The following is a 24,522-nucleotide window of genomic DNA, read 5'->3' as shown; positions in this document are numbered from 1 at the left end:
AATTCTTCCCTCTTGAGCATCCCTGATTCTCATTGCTCAAACATTAGTGGCCGTGCCTTCAGCTGCCTGGGCCCCAAGCTCGGAAACTCCCTCCCTAAATCTCTCTACCTCTCTACCTCTCTTTCCTCCTTAAAGCCTACCTCTTTGACCAAGCTTTTGGTCATCTGCTGTAATTTCTTCTTCTGCGGCTCAGTGTCAAATAGATTTGTTTTATCTTTTCACACTCCTGAGAAGCGACCTGGGTCATTTTACTATGTTAAAGGCGCTATATATATATACAAGTTGTTGTTGTTGAATGGCAATTCAGTCTTCTCTCTTCTACCCCCACCCCCCCACATAAGAACATAAGAATTAGGAACAGGAGCAGGCCATCTAGCCCCTCGAGCCTGCTCCGCCATTCATCAAGATCATGGCTGATCTGGCCGTGGACTCAGCTCCACTTACCCGCCTGCTCCCCGTAACCCTTAATTCCGTTATTGGTTAAAAATCTTATCTATCTGTGACTTGAATACATTCAATAAGCTAGCCTCAACTGCTTCCTTGGGAAGAGAATTCCACAGATTCACAACCCTCTGGGAGAAGAAATTCCTTCTCAACTCGGTTTTAAATTGGCTCCCCCGTATTTTGAGGCTGTGCCCCCTAGTTCTAGTCTCCCCGACCAGTGGAAACAACCTCTCTGCCTATATCTTGTCTATCACTTTCATTATTTTAAATGTTTCTATAAGATCACCCCTCATCCTTCTGAACTCCAACGAGTAAAGACCCAGTCTACTCAATCTATCATCATAAGGTAACCCCCTCATCTCCGGAATCAGCCTAGTGAATCGTCTCTGTACCCCCTCCAAGGCTAGTATATCCTTCCTTAAGTAAGGTGACCAAAACTGCACGCAGTACTCCAGGTGCGGCCTCACCAATACCCTGTACAGTTGCAGCAGGACCTCCCTGCTTTTGTACTCCATCCCTCTCGCAATGAAGGCCAACATTCCATTCGCCTTCCTGATTACCTGCTGCACCTGCAAACTAACTTTTTGGGATTCATGCACAAGGACCCCCAGGTCCCGCTGCAACGCAGCATGTTGTAATTTCTCCCCATTCAAATAATATTCCCTTTTACTGTTTTTTTTTCCCAAGGTGGATGACCTCACACTTTCCAACATTGTATTCCATCTGCCAAACCTTAGCCCATTCGCTTAACCTATCTAAATCTCTTTGCAGCCTCTCTGTGTCCTCTACACAACCCGCTTTCCCACTAATTTTTGTGTCATCTGCAAATTTTGTTACACTACACTCTGTCCCCTCTTCCAGGTCATCTATGTATATTGTAAACAGTTGTGGTCCCAGCACCGATCCCTGTGGCACACCACTAACCACCGATTTCCAACCCGAAAAGGAAAATTTATCCCGACTCTCTGCTTTCTGTTAGCCAGCCAATTCTCTATCCATGCTAATACATTTCCTCTGACTCCGCGTACCTTTATCTTCTGCAGTAACCTTTTGTGTGGCACCTTATCGAATGCCTTTTGAAAATCTAAATACACCACATCCATCAGTACACCTCTATCCACCATGTTCGTTATATCCTCAAAGAATTCCAGTAAATTAGTTAAACATGATTTCCCCTTCATGACTCCATGCTGCGTCTGCTTGATTGCACTATTCCTATCTAGATGTCCCGCTATTTCTTCCTTAATAATAGTTTCAAGCATTTTCCCCACCAAAGATGTTAAACTAACCGGCCTATAGTTACCTGCCTTTTGTCTGCCCCCTGTTTTAAACAGAGGCGTTACATTAGCTGCTTTCCAATCCGCTGGTACCTCCCCAGAGTCCATAGAATTTTGGTAGATTATAACGAATGCATCTGCTATAACTTCCGCCATCTCTTTTAATACCCTGGGATGCATTTCATCAGGACCAGGGGACTTGTCTACCTTCAAGGCATGTGGGGAGGTGTCACCAGTGGTCTCCAATACAAGATGAGGTCTGCTTCATTAATTTGGTGTGTGAGTTCAGACCACCCAATCTCTGTACTGCTGGGTTCACAATCTTTTTTCTTTTTCCTATTTGACACTGAGCCATATAAGGAGATATTAGGGCAGGTGACCAGAGGCTTGATCAAAGAGGTAGGTTTTAAGGAGCATCTTAAAGGAAGGAAGAGAGTTCGGGAGGCAGAGAGGTTTAGGGAGAGAATTCCAGAACTTAAAATACAAAGCCAAAATACTGCGGATGCTGGAATCTGGAATAAAAACAGAAAATGCTGGAAATCTCAGCAGGTCAGGCAGCATCTGTGGAGAGGGAGCAGAGTTAACGTTTCGGGTCGATGACCCTTCGTCCAGTCTTAATTCCAGGCACGGCCACCAATGGCGGAGTGATTGCATTCAGGGATTCACAAGAGGCCAGAATTGGAGGGGCGCAGATATCTTGGAGGGTTTTAGGGCTGCAGGAGATTACAGAGATATGGGGGCGGAGTGCAGCCGGGGCGAGGGCAGGGTGGAGTGGCGGTGGTGGTTGAAGCCAAAGAGGGCTTTGAAAACAAGGATGAGAATTTTAAAATCGAGGTGTTGCTTAACCGGGCGTCAATAGATCAGCGAGCACAGGGATGATGGGTGAGCGGGACTTGGTGCAAGTTTGAACATAGAAACATAGAAACATAGAAAATAGGTGCAGGAGTAGGCCATTCGGACCTTCTAGCCTGCACCGCCATTCAATGAGTTCATGGCTGAACATGCAACTTCAGTACCCCATTCCTGCTTTCTCACCATACCCCTTGATTCCCCTAGTAGTAAGGACTTCATCTAACTCCTTTTGAATATATTTAGTGATACACAGGCAGCAGAGTTTTGGATGACATCAAGTTTATGGCGGGTAGAATGTGGAAGGCCGGCCAGGAGTGCATTGGAATCGTCAAGTCTCGAGTCAACAAAGACCTGGATGAGGGTTTCAGCAGCGGATGAGCTGAGGCAGGGGCTGAATTGGGAGATGTTCCGGTGGTGGAAATATGTGGTCTCGGTGATGGCATGAACGGTGGTTGGAGAGGAATGAGCACAAGCTCCTTCTCATTGGTGTCAGCCGTGGCTCAGTGGTAGCACTCTCGCGTCTGAGTCAACAATTTATTGTTGTTGGCTAGGCAAGTCAACCATGTTGGGCTGTTGGGGAGTTGGGGTGAGGTGAGATTATATCACATCCAAGCCTGGTGCTCACCCATCGTCCACACTCTTTTCCGTCAGGGTGAAGGTTGCCAACTCTGGGTGAATGTATTCCTGGAGGGTTCATCACATGACCTGCCTTCCAACCGCCCGGCCAGTCAAACAGCCCTGTTTCCCCTTCTCCAAAAACTAATAAACACTTTTTTTCAAATAAATAGAAACAAAAAAACACTTCTTTTTAATTCCCCTATGATTTTTCTCCTGGAGTTGCTCATAGCAGTGTCCAGAAGATTAATCTTCAATTTCTGGAGACTGCTGACCAATCCTGGAGGGTTGGCAACCCTAGTGAAGACTATTTGTTTTTTCTTATTCGTTCTGGGATGTGGGCTTCACTGTCAAGGCCAGCATTTATTGCCCATCCCTAATTGCTTTTGAGAAGGTGTTGGTGAGCCGTCTTCTTGAACCGCTGCAGTCCCACAGCGGTGCTCCCACAGTGCTGTTTGGGAGTGCAATGTATTTGCTTCATAGGATCTTTGCTTAAGAATTCATAACAACGCGTTGCCATTAAGAACTAGTATTAGCAAAGGTTTAACTATCACTGGGGTACTGAAGTTGCATGATCAGCCATGATCATATTGAATGGTGGTGCAGGCTCGAAGGGCTGAATGGCCTACTCCTGCACCTATTTTCTATGTTTCGATCATGGTACATTTTACCAGTTCATCCACCAGACTCACAACCACCTGCCTCATCGTGGAACGCCTGAACTGAACTGGCTGGGGTTTTATTGAGTCTTGGGAACATCACGTGACTGGAAAAGCCACTCCCAAATCAACAGCTCTACAACTATTTTGAGTTGTATCAGTAATCAAGTGCCCCTGATTAAAGGTGGGGACACACTCCAGAAAACTTTTCAGGAAGGCAAATGTGTAACGAATTCACGTGTCATCCTTGTGCAGGAGCCATCAAGCAAACTCTACTCTGTAACACTCATTGGTTTATGTGCAACGACCGACCTGTGAGCATACGGACAGGTGCATTCATTGCAGGGAGGGAGTTCTAGGATTTTGACCCAGTAACGATGAAGGAACGAGGAATCAGATGCTGGGGGCCTGCCCAATGTGTTTCTTTTCCCCCTGCCTAGTCCAGGGGTGCTTAAACATTTTTCACCATCATGAAATCAGATTTACTCAGCCCAGAATATTACTTAAACCAGGGCCAACCAAGATTTTGTGCTCAATCTTCTGACTCAGAGGCGAGTGAGCTACCCACTGAACCACAGCTGACACAAAGAGTACGTGTTGCAAGGGCTCAATGGGTTGGCTGGCCTTTTCTTGCACCGAGCTCGCTGATGATCAGAAGATGGTTGTGCTAGTTGAATGCTTGTGTGTACGGTGACTGTATTGTATTGTGCTCCGGGGCAGGACTATTAGCTGTAAACAAACAATCGCACGATCCTATTGAACTGCCCTGCCAGCTCTTTCAACCCATATTCCATCGGGATTAGCCAAAAATAAGAGGGACGTCCTAACGGCGTCGTATGCGCACATAATGATGGATATTAGAAAGTATGTTTCCCTTAAGTGCTAAAGCCTCACTCGCAGCCACAGAATTTATCATTTCCATCCTCATCATGTGCAAGCTATTTACGTTCCTTCAGCGTTTGATAATTCTCTTTTGCATTAATTCACAGAATTTCGGAATCTCTCTTATGTGTCTCTGATCCCTTGGCTGGGGACAGGGGCTTCAGCAGAATGCCTTGGATATCATTCTCTCTCTGTTTAGCTTGGAACCACATCCTTTCTCTTCTGCCAACTTTTCTTCCACCCCCTCTCTGGTGCCCAACCGCCCCCCGCCCCCCCTCCCACACAAAAGGACGACAAATCGGGCTTGGGTTACGATTCTGCCCGTTGCTCACCCCTGGGGTGCTGAGGCTAACTGCGGCACAATGCTGGCAGCCCCGCTGCGATCAGCTAACTCAACGCGGGCCAGGGATCCAACCTGGGACCCTCATGATCCGAAGTCGACGTTGTCATGTACGCACTCACAGGTTTGTGGAGCTGTTGCACTGTGAGTGGCTTAGCCAGTCACGTGATTTCACAAGACTCAATAAAACCCCAGCCAGTTGGGCCATGATGAGGCAGGTGGTTGCGAGCCTGGTGGATGAACTGGTAATGTGTCGTCTTCTTCTTCGGCAGTCTCTCGGAGTCGAGGATTACTAAACCTTTGCTAATAAATCAACTAGTTCTTAATAGCAATGTGTTGCAATCAATTCTTAAGCAAAAAACCCATGAAGCAAATATGATTACAGGCGTGCTTGCACAAAGTAGATTTTTTTTTTCATTCATTGATGTGGGTGTCGCCAGTAAGGTCAGCATTTATTGCCCATTCTTAATTGCCCTCGAAAAGCCACCTTCTTGAAAATAACCGAGTGGCTCGCTGGGCCATTTCAGAGGGGCAACCACATTGCTGTGGGTCTGGAGTCATATATCGGCCAGACCGGGTAAGGACGGTAGATTTCCTTCCCGAAAGGACATTAGTTAACCAAATGGGATTTTATGGCATTCCGATAGTTTCATGATCACCATTACTGACACGAGTTTTTAAAAAATTATTTTGAATTTAAATTCCCCAGCTGCCGTGGTGGGATTTGAACTTGTGTCTCTGGATCATTAGTCCAGGCCTCTGGTTTATTGGTCCAATAACATAACCACTATGCTACTGCACCCCATAGATGTTGCATAGAATTTACAACATAGAATGTGGTCTTTGCCCGTGTTTAAACACCGCACAAGCCTCCTCCCACTTTACAACAACAACAATTACCTCACATGTATCCACATTAAATTGCACCTGCCATCAGTCTGTGTCTTCCTGAGGTCTTTGACAATCCTCCTCACAGTTTGCTAAACATCCCCCATTTGTGTCGACCACAGATTTTGAGATTGTGATCCCTGTACCCAACTCCAAACCATCATGGCACACAGAGAACAAAAAGTGGACCCAGCACTGACCCCTGGGGTACACCGCTTCCCTTCTCCAATCCCAGCAACATCCATGCACGCTTACTATTTGTCTCTTGTCCGTCTACCAACTTGCTATCCTTGCTGCTACACTTCCTCTTGTACCCTTATGAGACACCTTAATGAATGTCTTCTGAAAATCCCTATGTACCACATCTAATGCATTCCCTTTATATGTCCAATTGATCACTTCTTCAAAACATTATATTAAATTTGACAAACACAATTTAACAATTCAATCATGATTATTGTTGGTTGCCCATGCATTTCTCAATGTCAATTTTCGCTTGAATTATGGATTCTAAGAGTTTGACCTATGTTTCTATGTTTCTATATTTCTGTGACCGAGACTAACATCAGGCTAACTGGTCAATTTAGTTTATTCAACAACAACAACAACTTGTATTTATATAGTGCCTTTATCATAGTAAAACGCCCCAAGGCGCTTCACAGGAGCGTTATCCAGCAAGGTTTGATGCCAAGCCACAGATGGAGATATTACAACAGGTGACCAAAAGCTTGGTCAGGTAGGTTATAAGGAGCATCTTAAAGGAGGGAAGAAAGGTAGAGAAGCTTCATCTCACCCTGTCAACATATCCTTTGATTCCTTTCCCCCTCTGTTCATCTCGCTTACCCTCAAATGCAACAATGCTATTGCAGGGAAACAGTAGCATAGTGATTATGTTACTGGACTAGTTATGTTACTGCATAAAAGCATGGCTGAGAAGAACTATTGGCATGAATACGTGACCTCATTTGTCTTATCTGGAAGGAGGAGAGCATGCCAGGAGATCTCAGAGACGCCGTAATCATGACCATCTTCAAAAAAGGAGACAGGTTCGAGTACGGTAACTACAGCGGAATCTCTCTGCTGTTGTCCACAGGGAAAGTCATCGCAAGAATCATCCTCAGTCATCTTTTCCCTGCAGCTGAAGAGCTCCTCCCAGAGTTGCAATACGGATTCCGTCCACTAAGGGGTACAACGGACATGATCTTCATCGCACAACAACTACAGATGAGAAATGCAGGGAACAGCACCAACTCTTGTACATGGCCTTCTTTGACCTCACAAAGGTCTTTGACACTGTCAACCGTGAGGGACTATGGAGTGTCCTCCTCCGTTTCGGCTGCCCCCAAAAGTTTGTCCTCCATCTGCTCTACGATGACATGCAAGCCGTGATCCTGACCAACGGATCGACCACAGACCCAACCCACGTCCGAACCCGCTTCAAGCAAGGCTGTGTCATCACACCAACGCTCTTCTCAATCTTCCTTGCTGCAATGCTTCATCTCACCCTTAGCAAACTCCCCGCTGGAGTGGAGCTAAATTATAGAACAAATGGGAATCTGTTCAACCTCCGCTGCCTCCAGGCCAGATCCAAGGTCATCCCGTCCTCTGTCATTGAACTACAGTACACAGACGACGTTTGCGTCTGCGCACACTCTGAGGCCGAAATCCAAGCCATCGTCAACACCTTCACTGAGGCGTACGAGAGCATGGGCCTTAAGCTAAACATCCGTAAGTCAAATGTCCTCTACCAATCTGACCCCGCCACACAGCACTGCCCCCTGATTATCAAAATCCACGATGAGGCCTTGGACAACGTGGACCATTTTCCATACCTCGGGAGCCTACTGTCAGCAAGAGCAGACATTGATGATGACGTCTAACACCGCCTTCAGTGCGCCAGCGCAGCTTTCGTTCGCTTGAGGAAGAGAGTTTGACGACCAGAACCTCAAATCTGGCACCAAGCTTATAGTCTACAGGGCTGTAGTGATACCCGCCCTCCTTTTTGGCTGAGAGACGTGGACTATATACAGTAGACACCTCAAAACGCTGGAGAAATACCACCAGCGCTGTCTCCACAAGATCCTGCAAGTCCATTGGCAGGATAGATGGACCAACATCAGTGTCCTCGCTCAGGCCAACATCCCCAGCATCGAAGCACTGACCACACTCGATCAGCTTCGCTGGGCGGGCCACATCGTCCACATGCCTGACACGAGACTCCCAAAGCAAGCGCTCTACTCGGAACTCCGACACGGCAAGCGAGCCCCAGGTGGGCAGAGGAAACGCTTCAAGGACACCCTCAAAGACTCCGATAAAATCCAACATCCCCACCGACACCTGGGAGTCCCTGGCCCAAGACTGCCCTAAGTGGAGGAAGAGCATCCGGGAGGGCGCTGAGCACCTCGAATCTCGTCGCTGAGAGCATGCAGAAAGTAAACGCAGACAGCGGAAGGAGCGTGTGGCAAACCAGGCTCCCCATCCAGCCTTTCCTTCAACCACTGACGGCCCCACCTGTGACAGAGACTGTAGGTCCCTTCAGTCACCTGAGAACTCACTTTTAGAGTGGAAACAAGTCATCCTCGACTCCGAGGGACTGCCTATGATGATGATGATGATGATGATGGACTAGTAATCTGGAGGCCTGGACTAACGATCCTGAGACATGAGTTAAAATCCCACACCAGCAGCTGGGGTACTTACCGGATTGTCGAAACCATTTGGTTCAATAATGTCCTTTAGGGAAGGAAATCTGCCATCCTTACCTGGTCTGGGTCTATTTGTGACTCCAGACTCACTGCAATGTTAGTTGACTCTTAGTTGTAGCAAACCGCTACACAAAGAAGTATCACGGACTGCAGCGGCTCACCACCATCTTCTCGGGGGCAATTAGGGAAGGACAATAAGTGCTGGCCTTGCCAGCGACACCCTCATCCCGTGAAACATAGAAACATAGAAAATAGGTGCAGGAGTAGGCCAATCAGCCCTTCTAGCCTGCACCGCCATTCAATTAGTTCATGGCTGAACATTCAACTTCAGTACCCCATTCCTGCTTTCTCGCCATGCCCCTTGATCCCCCTAGTAGTAAGGACCTCATCTAACTCCTTTTTGAATATATTTAGTGAATTGGCCTCAACAACTTTCTGTGGTAGAGAATTCCACAGGTTCACCACTCTCTGGGTGAAGAAGTTCCTCCGCATCTCGGTCCTAAATGGCTTACCCCTTATCCTTAGACTGTGACCTCTGGTTCTGGACTTCCCCAACATTGGGAACATTCTTCCTGCATCTAACCTGTCTAACCCCGTCAGAATTTTAAACGTTTCTGTGAGGTCCCCTCTCATTCTTCTGAACTCCAGTGAATACAAGCCCAGTTGATCCAGTCTTTCTTGATTGGTCAGTCCCGCCATCCCGGGAATCAGTCTGGTGAACCTTCGCTGCACTCCCTCAATAGCAAGAATGTCCTTCCTCAGGTTAGGAGACCAAAACTGTACACAATACTCCAGGTGTGGCCTCACCAATGCCCTGTACAACTGTAGCAACACCTCCCTGCCCCTGTACTCAAATCCCCTTGCTATGAAGGCCAACATGCCATTTGCTTTCTTAACCGCCTGCTGTATCTGCATGCCAACCTTCAATGACTGATGTACCATGACACCCAGGTTTCTTTGCACCTCCCCTTTTCCTAATCTGTCACCATTCAGATAATAGTCTGCCTCTCTATTTTTTTGGCTTCAACCACTCCCTGTGGTAGCAAGTTCCACATTCTCACCACTCACTGGGTAACGAAGTTTCACCTGAATTCCTTATAGGTGTGTCCCACTGTAAGTTGTGCATTAATTGTTCTAATAATCTTGAACGTGCAGCTGGTAGATTTTCCCTTTTGGAAGTGAGTATTATATCTTTCATCCTTTGGCCGGGCTCCAAATAATCTAGTTAATCAGCTGCAGTCAGAACCAAAATGCAACCACTGAACAGGATGCTTTGGACTTTGAAATACGATATCCAATCAGATAGCGGTGATTCTTTCGTTCCCACGCTGTCAGTTTCTAACACATTATTGAGTGAAAGTTCAGAGGTTGCAGTGTGTAGGGGGGGACCTGAAATTGACAAGTAGATTATTGAGAGGGGATAAGGTTCCTGATGTGATAGGCTCAGGACTTGCTGCAGGCCAAAGAGTTTTGCCTCAATTTGCCCAATTAGTTCCGTAATCATTTCTCATTGTTTACTTTTCCAATAAACCTCTAAGCTTCGCCACAGACTGGAGTTTAGTGAGTAGCTTCTAATTTATGGGCAATCAGCTCACCTCTTTGAACTTTCAGCAATAGCAGTCATTTGGATCAGAAATTGCCTTTTTTTTTTAGCTCTTCTCATCTCCAGCCCCGCTTTTTCTCCCCAGAAACACACAGCAACTTACATTACATCAGTCATTGAAGGTTGGCATGCAGGTACAACAGGCAGTAAAAAAAGGCAAATGGCATGTTGGCCTTCATAGCTAGGGGATTTGAGTATAGGAGCAGGGAGGTCTTACTGCAGTTGTACAGGGCCTTGGTGAGGCCACACATTGAGTATTGTGTGCAGTTTTGGTCTCCTAATCTGAGGAAGGACATTCTTGCTATTGAGGGAGTGCAGCGAAGATTCACCAGACTGATTCCTGGGATAGCAGGACTGACATATGAAGAAAGACTGGATCGACTAGGCTTATATTCACTGGAGTTTAGAAAAATGAGAGGGGATCTCATAGAAACATATAAAATACTGACGGGATTGGACAGGTTAGATGCAGGAAGAATGTTCCCGATGTTGGGGAAGTCCAGAACCAGGGGTCACAGTCTAAGGATAAGGGGTAAGCCATATAGGACCGAGATGAGGAGAAACTTCTTCACTCAGAGAGTGGTGAACCTGTGGAATTCTCTACCACAGAAAGTTGTTGAGGCCAGTTCGTTCGATATATTCAGAAGGGAGTTAGATGTGGCCTTAATGGCTAAAGGGATCAAGAAGTATGGAGAGAAAGCAGGGGTGGGGTACTGAAGTTGTATGATCTGCCATGATCTTATTGAATGCTGGTGCAGGCTCGAAGTGGCGAGTGGCCTACTCCTGCACCGACTTTCTATGTTTCTATGTTTACCCCTTTGCCAATGGGATGGGCAGTAAACTTGGCGAGTCCATTTGGCCCGTGTAGCTCGCTGTGCCGTCGAAACCGACATCACGGCTTTTGCCTCCTCTCCCCTTCGAGCCCATTTCAGGTGCTGCACGCTCGTGGTGTACAGCAGCACTTCCTGACACCTGAACATGCAGAATTGATGGACAGCGTAAGACCAACTGGTCTATCGAGTCTGTCCCACACACCATGATGGCTGGAGCATCACAACTAGACACTTCCCACCTTTATTCTCCCCCCCGAGACGTGTAATCTGGGGGGAGGGAGGCCAAAAGTCAGAGAACAATCCAGGGCCAATAACAACAACAACAACAACTTGTATTTACATGCCGCCTTTAACGGAGTAAAATGTTGCAATTTTAAAATCGAGGCCTTGCTTAACCAGGAGCCAATGTAGGTCATTCCCTTCTCGAAAAGGTGTCCGCTTGCCTGCTCTCCAGTTCCCCGGCACTGTGTCCATGCTCAAGGAGGATTGCACGATTGTGGCTGGAGCCTCCGCAGTCTGCTCTGTGATTTTTATTTTATTTTGAACAGCTCATGGTCCGTCCCAGCAGGGCGCGGCCTGGATGTTTTGGTGACGAGAGCTGAGTGTGGTACACGCCTTGTGGTCTACCAACTACTGCTGGCTTTTAAAAACAAAATTATTCTCGGGATGTGGGCGTTGTTGGCAAGGTCAGCATTTATCGCCCACACAGTTGCCCTTGAGAACGCGGTGAAGAGCCTTCTTCTCAAATCGCTGGTGAAGCGGCTCCCACAATGCTTTTAGGCAGGAAGTTTCAGGATTTTAAACCCAGTGACGATGAAGAAACGGCCGATTATATGTCCCAAGTTGGGATGGTGTGTGACCTGGAGGGGAACTTGGATGTGATGGTGCCCCTGCTGTCCTTGTCCTTCTAGGTGGTGAAAACCACAACGATGTCTCCGCAAGATCCTGCAAATCCCCTGGGAGGACAGACACACCAACGTTAGCGTCCTCGACCAGGCCAACATCCCCAGCATTGAAGCGCTGACCACACTCGACCAGCTCCGTTGGGCGGGCCACTTTGTTCGCATGCGCGACACAAGACTCCCAAAGCAAGCGCTCTACTCGGAACTCCTACACGGCAAGCGATCCCCAGGTGGGCAGAGGAAACGTTACAAGGACACTCTCAAAGCCTCCCTGATAAAATGCAACATCCCCACTGACACCTGGGAGTCCCTGGCCAAAGACCGCTTTAAGTGGAGGAAGAGCATCCGGGAGGGCGTTGAGCACCTCGAGTCTCATCACCGAGAGCATGCAGAAACCAAGCGCAGGCAGCGGAAAGAGCGTGTGGCAAACCAGTCCCACCCACCCCTTCCCTCAATGACTATCTGTCCCACCTGTGACAGGGACTGCAGTTCTCATATTGGACTGTTCAGCCACCTAAGGACTCATTTTAGAGTGGAAGCAAGCCTTCCTCGATTCCGAGGGACTGCCTATGATGATGATCTAGGTGGTAGAAGTCACAGGCTTGAGATAACATATAATGGTTTCAGTATAATAAAATGCCGCCAGGTGCTCCAGCGGGAACTTGTGGAGCCGAGGGGTAGTTGAATTAGGAGAGTTGATGGAATAGGGGGTCTTTAAAAGCTATTAAAGATGGGGAGGGAAGTAGCAAGACAAAGAGGTTTAGGTAGGAAGACAGTTTGAGAGAGCAGGACATAGTTGGCTGAAAGCTCTGGCACCCCTTGAGGAACGCCGGGAAAGAAGGGGTGCAGTGAAAGCCAGAGTCGGGGGACCATCGGACATGGGTAAAGGTATAGGGCTGGTCGAGGGTGTCATCAGCATCATAGGCAGTCCCTTGGATCTTATTGAATGGTGGAGCAGGCTTGAGGGGCCAAATGGCCTACTCCTATTTCTTATGTTCTTATAAATGACCAACTAATCTATGTTGCTGGTTTTTGTGAAGGAAGAATGTGGGTCAGGACATTTTTCCCCGCAGTTCTTCGAAGCCAAATACTCACCCCTGAGCAGCCTAGCTCTAATTTTAAGGTTGTGCCTCCTTATTCTGGACTTCCCCCATCAGTAATGTATTTTGCTTCATGGGTTCTTTGCTTAAGAATTCATAGCAACACATTGCAGTTAAGAACTAGGTTGGTTTATTAACAAAGGTTTAACAATCACACTACACATTACCCAATCATCCACTAGGCTCACAACCACCTGCCCCATTGTGGATGAGCTAGACTGGGGTTTTATTGAGTCTTGTGAACATCATGTGACTGGCTACGCCACTTACAATGCAACAGCTTTACAACTATTTCTGTAGAATTATGAATAACATTTGAATGACCCGTAGGGGGATCGAACTCCCGACATTGGCGTTATCAGCATCGTGCTCTAACCAACTGAGCTAACCGGCCACTATAATGTTCCTGTCCGGGATCAAACTGGGCCTTTTCGCGTGTAAAGCGAACATGATAACCGCTGCACTACGGAAACCTCTACAACTATTTTAGTTGTATCAGTAATCAAGTGCCCCCCCTGATTAAAGGCAGTGAGGGGAGGCCACACTCCAAAAACTTTTCAAGTGTCCCCTTGTTTTTTTTTTGTGTTTTTTTTGGAGGGCACTAGAAACACAAATTATACAAGTGCCCCCTGGCTAAAAGATTGGGTGGGGGGGGGCACTAAAACCGACAACTTAAACAAATTAAACTTTAGACATTAAAATCAAATTAAAATTTGGTCGCCGGGGGTGATGATGCACTCCAGCCCCTCCGGCGCCTCAACAGCTCTACAACTCTTTTGCAAAACAAAAGTAAACATTAAATCAAGTGCCCCCTTATTAAAGAGGGGAGGGCACTCCAAACACTTTTCAGGTGCCCTTTTTTTTGTGGTTTTTTTTAGGGCACCGAGAGGCAAATTATACAAGTGCCCACACGACACCAGTCGAGGAAATAGTTTCTTTCTATCTACCCTGTCAAATCCTGTAATCATCTTAAACACCTCAATTACATCATCCCCCTTAATTTTATAGGGTTGTGTTCCCTTGAGCGCAGAATACAAGCCTAGGCTATGCAACCTGTCCTCATAATTTAATCGTTTTTGGTTGGCGTCTTCCATACCTTCCAGTGTGGCAAATCTCCTTTTCCAATCACGCAACAAAAGTTCTGTGGCACTGAGATTCACCTTGTGTATGGTTCTTGCTAACGTTTCTTTACTTACGTGTGTGTATTGTACTTGTTTTCATTCCTGTGGTTCGTATAAGTAAGACCGAACATACGATTATATGCCGATTTCCATGACCTGTCATCTGTTGTGTTGTTTGCCTCTGACCCATTTCTGTTTTCCGCCTCAGTGGCAGCTCACTCAAAACTTGGCTGAAAACGAACAGCCTGGCTTCCCTTCTTATTCCTAATATTTCACTTGTGTTCCCTTGTGTTTGAACCCTTCAACACAATTCAGAAAATGCCTAAATCAACTTCATCAAGTACTTTTTTTTAATACCTCAATGTAGGAACACAATATACAGCTCATCTGAAGCATCGGTGCAGACAGATGTTTCAAGTTTCAATCCAAAAAATGCCATTCCTGACAACAGCAGCCTAGATTATATCGTCATATTCTGGAATGTTTTTTTATTCATTCTCGGGATGCGAGCGTATGTTGCCCATCCTTGACTTGACTTGAGCTCATCCAGAACACGGCAGCCCATGTCCTAACTTGCACCAAGTCGCGCTCACCCAACAATCCTGTGCTCGCTGAACCTACATTGGCTCCCGGTTAAGCAACGCCTCAATTTCAAAATTCTCATCCTTGTTTTCAAACCCCCCCCCATGGCCTCGCCTCCTCCCTATCTCTGTAACCTCCTCCAGCCCCACAACCCCCCCAAGAGGGCTCCTATAATTCTGCCCTCTTGATTGTAATCGCTCAACCATCGGCGGCCGTGCCTTCTGTTGTCTAGGCCCCAAGCTCTGGAACTCCCTCCCTAAACCTCTCCGCCTCTCTACCTCTCCTTCCTCCTTTAAGACGCTCCTTAAAACTTACCTCTTTGACCCAGCTTTTGGTCACCTGCCATAATTTTTCTTTATGTGGCTCAGTGTCACATTATTTGTCTCATAACACTCCTGTGAAGCGCCTTGGGATCTTTTACTACGTTAGAGGTGCTATATAAATACAAGTTGTTGTTGTTATCCCTTGTTGCCCTAAATACAACTGAGTGGCTTGCTGGGCCACTTCAGAGGGCAATCACTTGGCCATGCTTGGAACATAGAAACATAGAAATTAGGTGCAGGAGTAGGCCATTTGGCCCTTCGAACCTGCACCACCATTCAATAAGATCATGGCTGATCATTCACCTCAGTACCCCATTCCTGCATTCTCTCCATACCCCTGGATCCCTTTAGCCGTCAGGGCCATATCTAACTCCCTCTTGAATATATCGAATGAACTGGCATTAACAACTCTCTGCGGTAGAGAATTCCAGAGATTAACAACTCTGAGTAAAGAAGTTTCTCCTCATCTCGGCCCTAAATGGCTTACCCCTTATCCTTAGACTGTGACCCCTGTTTCTGGACTTCCCCAACATCGGGAACATTCTACCTGCATCTAACCTGTCCAGTCCCGTCAGAATTTTATATGTTTCTATGAGATCCCCTCTCATTCTTCTAAACTCCAATGAATACAGACCTAGTCGATCCAGTCTCTCCTCATACGTCAGTCCCGCCATCCCGGGAATCAGTCTGGTGAACCTTCACTGCACTCCCTCAATAGCAAGAACGTCCTTCCTCAGATTAGGAGACCAAAACTGAACACAAAATTCCAGGTGAGGCCTCACCAAGGCCCTGTACAACTGCATTAAGACCTCCCTGCTCCTATACTCAAATCCCCTAGCTATGAAGGCCAACGTGCCATTTGTCTTCTTCACCACCTACTGTACCTGCATGACAACTTTCAATGACTGATGTACCATGACACCCAAGTCTCGTTGCACCTCCCCTTTTCCTAATCTGCCGCCATTCAGATAATATTCTGCCTTCATGTTTTTTCCCCCAAAATGGATAACCTCACATTTATCCACATTATACTGCATCTGCCATGCATTTGCCCACTCACCTAACCTGTCCAAGTCACCCTGCAGCCTCTTAGCATCCTCCTCACAGCTCACACCGCCACCCAGCTTAGTGTCGTCTGCAAACTTGGAGATATTACACTCAATTCCTTCATCTAAATCATTGATGTATATTGTAAATAGCTGGGGTCCCAGCACTGAGCCCTGCGGCACCTCACTAGTCACTGCCTGCCATTCTGAGAAGGACCCATTTATCTCCTGACTCTCTGCTTCCTGTCTGCCAACCAGTTCTCTATCCACGTCAATACATTACCCCCGATACCATGTGCTTTGATTTTGCACACTAATCTCTTGTGTGGGACCTTGTCAAAAGCTTTTTGAAAGTCCAAATACACCACATCCACTGGTTTTCCCTTGTCCACTCTACTAGTTACATCCTCAAAAATCCCTCGAAGATTTGTCAAGCATTATTTCCCTTTCATAAATCCATGTTGACTTGGACCGATCCTGTCACTGCTTTCCAAATGCGCTGCTATTACATCTTTAATAATTGATTCCAACATTTTCCCCATCACCGATGTCAGGCTAACCGGTCTATAATTACCCGTTTTCTTTCTTCCTCCTTTCTTAAAAAGTGGTGTTACATTAGCTACCCTCCAGTCCATAGGAACTGATCCAGAGTCGATAGGCTGTTGGAAAATGATCACCAATGCATCCACTATTTCTACAGAGTCACATATAGGCAGAGACCAGATAAGGACAAAATGTTTCCTTTTCTAAAGGACATTAGTGATGCCAGTTGGGTTTTTGTGACAATCCAACAGCTTCATGGTCACTTTTACTGTTTTTTCCCTGATTTCCAGATATCTTTGGACTGAATTTAAATTCTCAAACTGCTATGATGGGATTTGAACCCAGATTCTCTGCATTACGAGTCCAGGCTTCTGGAGCTTGTTTTGCAATGGTCTCCATTGTCTAATTGAAGAGAACATAAGAACATAAGAAATAGGAGCAGGAGTAGGCCATACGGCCCCTCGAGCCTGCTCCGTCATTCAATAAGATCATGGCTGATCTGATCATGGACTCAGCTCCACTTCCCTGCCCACTCCCCATAACCCTTTACTCCCTTATCGCTCAAAAATCTGTCTTATCTCCGTTAATAGAGGTCTTTAAAATGATGAAAGGTTTTGATCGGGTGGATACAGCGAGAATGTTTCCACTTCGGGAAAGAGCATAACTAGAGGCCATCAATAGAAGATAGTCACCAAGAAATTAAATCGGGAATTCAGAAGAAACTTCTTTACCCAGAGAGTGGTGAGAATGTGGAACTCGCTACCACAGGGAGACAAATAGTACAGATGCATTTAAGGGGAGGCTAGATAAGCACATGAGGGAGGGAGAAAGGAATAGAGGATTCATCATAGGCAGTCCCTCAGAATCGAGGAAGACTTGCTTCCACTTTTAGCATGTTCTTAGGTGGCTGTACAGTCCAGTATGAGAACCACAATCTCTGTCACAGGGGGGACAGACAGTGGTCCCACCTGTCTGTCTGCTGCCTACACATGATTTCTGCATACTCTCAGCGACGTTACTCAAGGAGCTCAGCGCCCTCCCGGATGCACTTCCTCCACTAGAGGATTATGCTGATCGAGTTGAGATGAAGAAAGATGGGAGGGGGCTTGAGTGACGCATAAATGTTGTCATGGACTGGTTGGGCCGAATGGCCTATTTCTGTGCCGTATATCCTGTGTAAGCGCACTTCAGTGCTCACTGTCTGTGCTCGCAAGTGAAAAGTGGCCACTTGGGTGATTGGGAATACAGCAGGAGAGGTGAGAGAGAAAACAAAGCATAATAAGAAAGTTTGACCCCCTTGCAGTTCCAAGAATTCATTGTTTTTCTTGCTGTCTTGACGGAGGGATGAAGAACAGCAATGCTGAGTGATTGAGTCTGTTAGGTGGTTCTTAAAATGACTCTGTATTGTGGCAAAATAAAGAAAGACTTGGATTTATATAGCACCTTTCACGACCACCGGACATCCCAAAGCACTTCACAGCCAGTGAAGTACTTTTTGAAGTGTAGTCGCTGTTGTAACGTGGGACACGCGGCAGGCAATTTGCGCTCAGCAAGCTCCCACAAATAGGAATGTGATAATGACCAGATAATCTGTTTTAGTGATGTTGATTGAGGGAAAAATATTGGCCCCGGACACTGGGGATAACTCACCTGCTCTTTTTCAAAATAGTACCTGTGGGATCTTTTACGTCCACCTGAGAGGGCAGAGGGGGCCTTGTTTTACATAGAAACATAGAAATTTACAGCGCAGAAGGAGGCCATTTCGGCCCATCGTGTCCGCGCCGGCCGACAAAGAGCCACATGGCCCTCGGTCAGCAGCCCTGAAGGTTACATATAAACCTATGAACAATGGTGGAAAGGTAAAGAGCACCCGGCCCAACCAGTCCGCCCCACACAACCGCGATATCCCATGTATCGCAACATTTTACACTCCACCCCACCTGGAGCCATGTGATCTCTTGGAAGAGGCAAAAAAAAAACATAAAAACCCAGGCCAGTTGGGGAAAAAAATCTGGGAAAATTCCTCTCCGACCCATCCAGGCGATCGAAACTAGTCCAGGAGATCACTCTGGCCATATTAGATTCCCTGAAGTACTTACCATCGTATCTCCACCAGCCAACAAGAGGTTATCCAGTCTAATCCCACTTACCAGCTCTAGGTCCGTAACCCTGCAGGTTGCGGCACTTCAAGTCTCATCCGAAAGACGGCACCCATGACAGTGCAGCACTCCCTCAGTACTGCACCAGCGTGTCAGCCTTCTGACTCAAAGGGAAGGGTGCGACCAATTGAATCACGGTTGACAAGAACCACACACACCTACCAAAGGTGAAGGGAGGTTTGCAGTGCTGAATGAATACAGCTGGGAGCGAATAGAAACATAGAAATTTACAGCGCAAAAGGAGGCCATTTCGGCCCATCGTGTCTGCGCCGGCCAACAAAGAGCCACACGGTCCTTGGTCAGCAGCCCTAAAGGTAACATACAAACCCATGAACAAAAACGGAAAGACAAAGAGCACCCAGCCCAACCAGTCCACACCACTGCAACACCCTTTATACTAAAAACATTGACACTCCACCCCAACTGGGGGGGGTGGGGGGCAGGGGCGGGGGAGAGAGGGAAAGAAAGGGAGTCGGTACACTTCGTTGACGACAACACAGGAAAAGCCCATTACTGAGTGTTGGCGACGTCTGCCAACTGCCTTGTGGTACGTGCATATCTCTGTATGTACCCCTTCCCTGGGCATGGCAGCGTTAAACATGTAGCTTCACCTTTCCCTGACCTGCTCGATTTCATATTTTGTTGTGCTTGCCCTGCGTTTGCCCCCGCCACAGTGTTGGGTGAATTGCAAACACTTTTTATTGTGTACGAGATAGCAGGAGGCGATACAGCCACTGCACTTGAGTGATCTCTCATTATGTTACGGAGATTGTTGTGGTTTATATTTTATGAACTTGCTGAGAGATTCGTGACAATGGAGCACTGTGAGTTAACCCTCGGTTGCCGGGTCAAGACGAACTGTCTCTCAAATCCGACTCGGGAAGCTGAGGTTGATCTCCTTTGATTAGAGAAAGATTAAGGGGGAGATTTGATTCAAGATTTTCAAACTTATGTGGGGTTTTGATAGAGTAGGTAGGGAGAAACTGTTTCAGCTGGCAGGAGGGTCGGTAACCAGAGGACACAGATTTAAGGTCATTGGCAAAAGAGCCAGAAGGGAGATGAGGAGAATGTTATTTTTCTATGGTGAGTTGTTGTGATCTGGAACGCGCTGCCTGAAAGGGCGGTGGAAGTAGATTCAATAGTAACTTTCAAAAGGCAATTGGATACTTAAATGAAAAGGAAAAAATTGAAGGGCTGTGTGTAAAGAGCTGGGAGAAAGTGAAGATGTGAAAGGTGCTATTGAGTTATAGGTTGACTAGATGCAGTATCGGAGCACCAGATATCAATTATGATGAGAGATATAGCTGGGATTTTGAGCAATTCTTTTACAATCTCACGGAGTTAAGTAGATCTTAGATTTATATTGAATTTACATCACAGAAACAGGCCATTGGGCCCAACAGATCTGTGTAGATGTTTATGCTCCACACAAACCTCCTCCCACTCCTCCTCATCTAACCCTATCAGAATATCCTTCTATTCCTTTCTCCCACATGCACTTATCCAACTTTCCTTGAAATGCATCTATACTATTCATCTCAACCACTCCCTGTGGCAGCGAGTTCCACATTCTCACCACTCTCTGGGTAAAGTAGTTTCTCCTGAATTCCCGATTGGATTTATTTGTGACTAACTTATATTTATAGCCCAAGTTTTGGCCTCCCCAAAAGTGGAAACATTTTCTCTATATCTACCCTTTCATCATTTTAAAGACGTTTGTAAAGTCATCCTTCAGCCTTCTCTTTTCTAGAGAATTGAACCCCAGTCTGTTCTTTCCTGATAAGTATATCCTCTCAGTTCTGATTTCATCCATGTAAATCTTTTTTGCACTTTCTCCAGTGCTTGTTTATCCTTTTTATAATATGGAGATCAGAACTGTACGCAGTACTCCAAGTGTGGTCTAACCAAGGTTGTATCCAAATTTAACATAACTTCTCTGCTTTTCAATTCCATCCCTCTAGAAATGAACCCCAGTGCTCGGTTTGCTATTTTTACAGCCTTACTCAACTGTGTCGCTGCTTATAGTGGTTTGACCTCTTGATCCCTTTGCTCTCAAGTCAGCTCCTAAGTTCATTACCCACCATGATCTCACAGTCTCTCCCAACCTGCCTAGTCCCATCCTTGATCTCTCCGTATCTCTCATGGTGTCTCACATTCCCCTGGTGCAATACCACACCTTCACAACCTTCAGTTTGAGGGTTGCAGGCTTGAATGTATTTGGCATGGGACCAGTCTGATTGTCGACTGTCAGATCTGACTTGACCTTTCTGCAGCAAAAAAAATTCTCATAAATTCAGGAACGCCTGGGAAGGTAAGGAAAAGCTGAAACTTCGGTTGAACGCCTCTCAAGTTGGTAATATTGTCCGGGCGCTAAATTTAGCGATGCAAGATCTTTAGCGCCAGGCCCATCAAAATTCAATTTAACATAAGAAATAGGAGCAGGAGTAGGCCATTTGGCCCTTCGAGCCTTCAATCAGATCATGGCTGATCTGATCTTGGCCTCAAATCCACTTTCCTGCCCGCTCCCCATAACCCTTGACTCCCTTATCGCTCAAACTGTTTCCACTGGCAGCAGGGCACAGAGCCAGAAGGGAGGTGAGGAGAATTTAATTTTTACGCAGCGAGTTGTCATTACCTGGAATGCGCTGCCTGAAAGGGCTCGAGAGGGGAGTGCGGCGTGATAAGATGCGTTGCACACCACTCTTAGGATGCTCGGCCCGGAGCGGTACCGAAGATACATCGGCAAAGAGCCGGCTTCGTACGTGATAATAAAAAAAAGTCAAGCCCAAACTTGCAAAAAAAAAACATTCCCCGTGCATTGCACAGCGCAAATAAAACTGTATCGCTACCTAGTAGTGCAACAAAAATCACTGGAACTTACCTTCTGGAGTCATCCCTTCCCTTGGCGCCCCGGGGCAGCTGTGATCTCCAAGGGTCACTTGCGTAGTTAGCGCAGGGCGCCAATGCTGCCGGGCAAACTGAAGTTTGTGCCTGGGTCATTGCCGGGGCGTTGCACACCGACGCCATGCTCCCGGACAAGACTCCCTCATCGCCGACGGTACCGACCAGCTAAATTTGGCGAGCATCGCTACTGTCGCCGCTCGCTGCCGCTAACCCCCTCACGGGGGTGGGGCTACAAAATGGAAATTTTACCCTCTGTTCTCGACTTCGAGCTGCCTCTTCCAGCTTCCCTGCGCTGCCTCCTCCAACTTTTAAGGGTGAAGAACTCATGGACTTTGTATCTGTAATGGAGGCTATCTATTCTGCCGCATTTGCCTCCCTCAGCCTCGCTGCTTTGGTCTCCTTCAGCCCCCTGCCTCACATGCCAACGTCCAGTCCTCCCATTTCACAATGCTTAGCAGTATCTCCCCTCTCTTGCCCGAAACGGTTTAAACTCCTCAGGGCATGCCCCGTACGTGGCTGCCCAGTCCCCATTCAGGACACATTTCTTAACTAAAGACAGTAGTGGGTCTTTATTTGTCCAGGCTTTAATCTGACGGGTTGTCACAGGTGAGCCTTCGCTTTCAAAAGCTTCAACAGCCATGACCATCTCAGCATCATGCTCCGTTGCCCCCTCAGTGGTGGCTAGTGGGAGCCTGCTGAGTGCATCGGCACAGTTTTCAGTGCCCGGCCTGTGCAGAATTGTGTAGTCATAGGCGGCTAACGTAAGTGCCCACCTCTGTATGTGGGCCGATGCATTCGCATTTATGGCCTTGTTGTCGGCCAAAAGGGACGTTGGGGGTTTGTGATCTGTCTCCAGCTCAAATTTCCTGCCAAACAGGTACTGGTGCATTTTGTTTACTGTATATACACATGCTAGCGCTTCCTTTTCTACCATCCCGTAGCCCCCTTCTGCCTGAGACAGACTTCTGGAGGCATAAGCTACCGGCTGTAACTGACCATTGGCATTCACATGCTGCAACACACACCCGACCCCATAGGACGACACATCGCACGTTAAAACTAGTTTCTTACACGGGGTCATATAACGTTAACAGTTTGTTGGAGCAAACAAATTGCGTGTTCTATCAAAAGCCCTTTCCTGGCTGTCCCCCCAGATCCAATCGCGACCTTTGCAGAGGAGCACGTGTAGCGGCTCTAACAGCGTGCTCAATTTGGGAAGAAAGTTGCCAAAATAGTTCAGGAACCCCAGGAACGAATGCAGCTCCGTCGTGTTACGGGGTCTGGGTGCTCTCTGGATCGCTTCCGTTTTGGACGCAGTAGGTCTGATCCCGTCTGCTGCTACCCTCCTCCCCAGGAATTCTACCTCTGGAGCTAGGAAGACGCACTTCGCCTTTTTCAGTCGCAGTCCTACCCGGTCCAGTCTGCGTAGCACCTCCTCCAGGTTGTGGAGGTGTTCTTCAGTATCGTAACCCGTAATGAGAATGTCGTCCTGAAAAACCACCGTCCTTGGAATCGACTTGAGGAGGCTTTCCATATTTCGCTGAAAGATCGCGGCGGCCGAACGAATCCCGAACGGACATCTGGTCAGCTTCGACTCACTCGCCAGCTCCTGGGTCATGTAAGCTGAGGTCAGGTCCAATTTTGAAAAATGTTTGCCACTGGATAGCGTCGCAAAGAGGTCCTCCGCTCTCGGTAGCAGGTACTGGTCTTGGAGTGACACCCGATTGATGGTGGCCTTGTAATCGCCACATATCCTGACCGACCCATCCGCCTTGAGCACCGGCACAATCGGGCTCGCCCAGTCACTGAATTCGACTGGCGAGATGATGCCTTCCCTCAGCAGGCGGTCCAATTCGCCTTCTATCTTTTCCCGCATCACGTACGGCACCGCTCTGGCTTTGTGGTGTACTGGCCTGGTGTCCGGGTTTATGTGAATCACTACCTTGGTCCCCATGAAAGTGCCAATGCCGGATTGAAGTAATGAGTCAAATTTTTCCAGGACCTGTGAGCATGATACTCGCTCCACAGAAGAAATTGCATTTCCAGTTCATGACAGCAAGCCAACTCCTCCCCAGTAGTGCGGGACCGTCCCCCGGGACAATCCAGAGTGGCAACCTGTTCTCCGAATCTTTGTGGGTCACGACTACCGTGGCGCTGCCTAGCACCGGAATGATCTCCTTTGTGTATGTCCGTAGCTGTGCGTCAATCGGCAATAATTTTGGCCTCCTGGCCTTGGACACCCACAACCTTTCGAACTGTTTGATACTCATCAGGGACTGGCTAGCCCCCATGTCTAGCTCCATTCATACTGGGATGCCATTGAGGAGCACTTTCATCATTATCGGTGGTGTACTGGTATATGAACTGTATACGTGCTCCAGAAGAACTCGCTGAACTTCAGCTTCCAGCGATTACCCCCAGTATTCATTTGGCCTCGTAGGGCTTACATCGGGCCCGTCCTCCTCGTACATCAACCTGGCTGCAGGCTTCCTGCACATACGCGCCAAGTGACCGCTGACGTTGCAGTTTCTGCATGTATATTGCTGATACCTGCAAGCTCTGGCTGGGTGTTTGCTTCCACATCTCCAGCATGAGCTAGAGGTTCCATTGTTGGAAACAAAAGGTCCATTACCAGCCGATCGTCTCTGACTGTCTCTGTAACTGTCCTTAAACGCACCATCAACAGGTGTTGATGGCCCCATTACTGGCTGCATTGGCCATTGCGATGGCATGAATCGCCGTTC

General features: G+C 47.4%; 1 protein-coding gene across 5 annotated transcripts in view; it reads left to right on the top strand.

Annotated features, from left to right (window-relative positions):
• The window catches only part of LOC139235688 (exocyst complex component 6B-like), a 780,151-nt gene that overhangs the window by 369,522 nt on the left and 386,107 nt on the right, over positions 1-24,522 (top strand). The gene's annotated exons all lie outside the window — the stretch shown is intronic.

The sequence above is a fragment of the Pristiophorus japonicus genome, chromosome 2 (genome assembly GCF_044704955.1).
Source record: "Pristiophorus japonicus isolate sPriJap1 chromosome 2, sPriJap1.hap1, whole genome shotgun sequence".
Classification (NCBI taxonomy): Eukaryota; Metazoa; Chordata; class Chondrichthyes; family Pristiophoridae; genus Pristiophorus; species Pristiophorus japonicus.
Note: the sequence above shows the minus strand (reverse complement) of the source record. Positions and strands in the feature narration are given on the sequence as shown.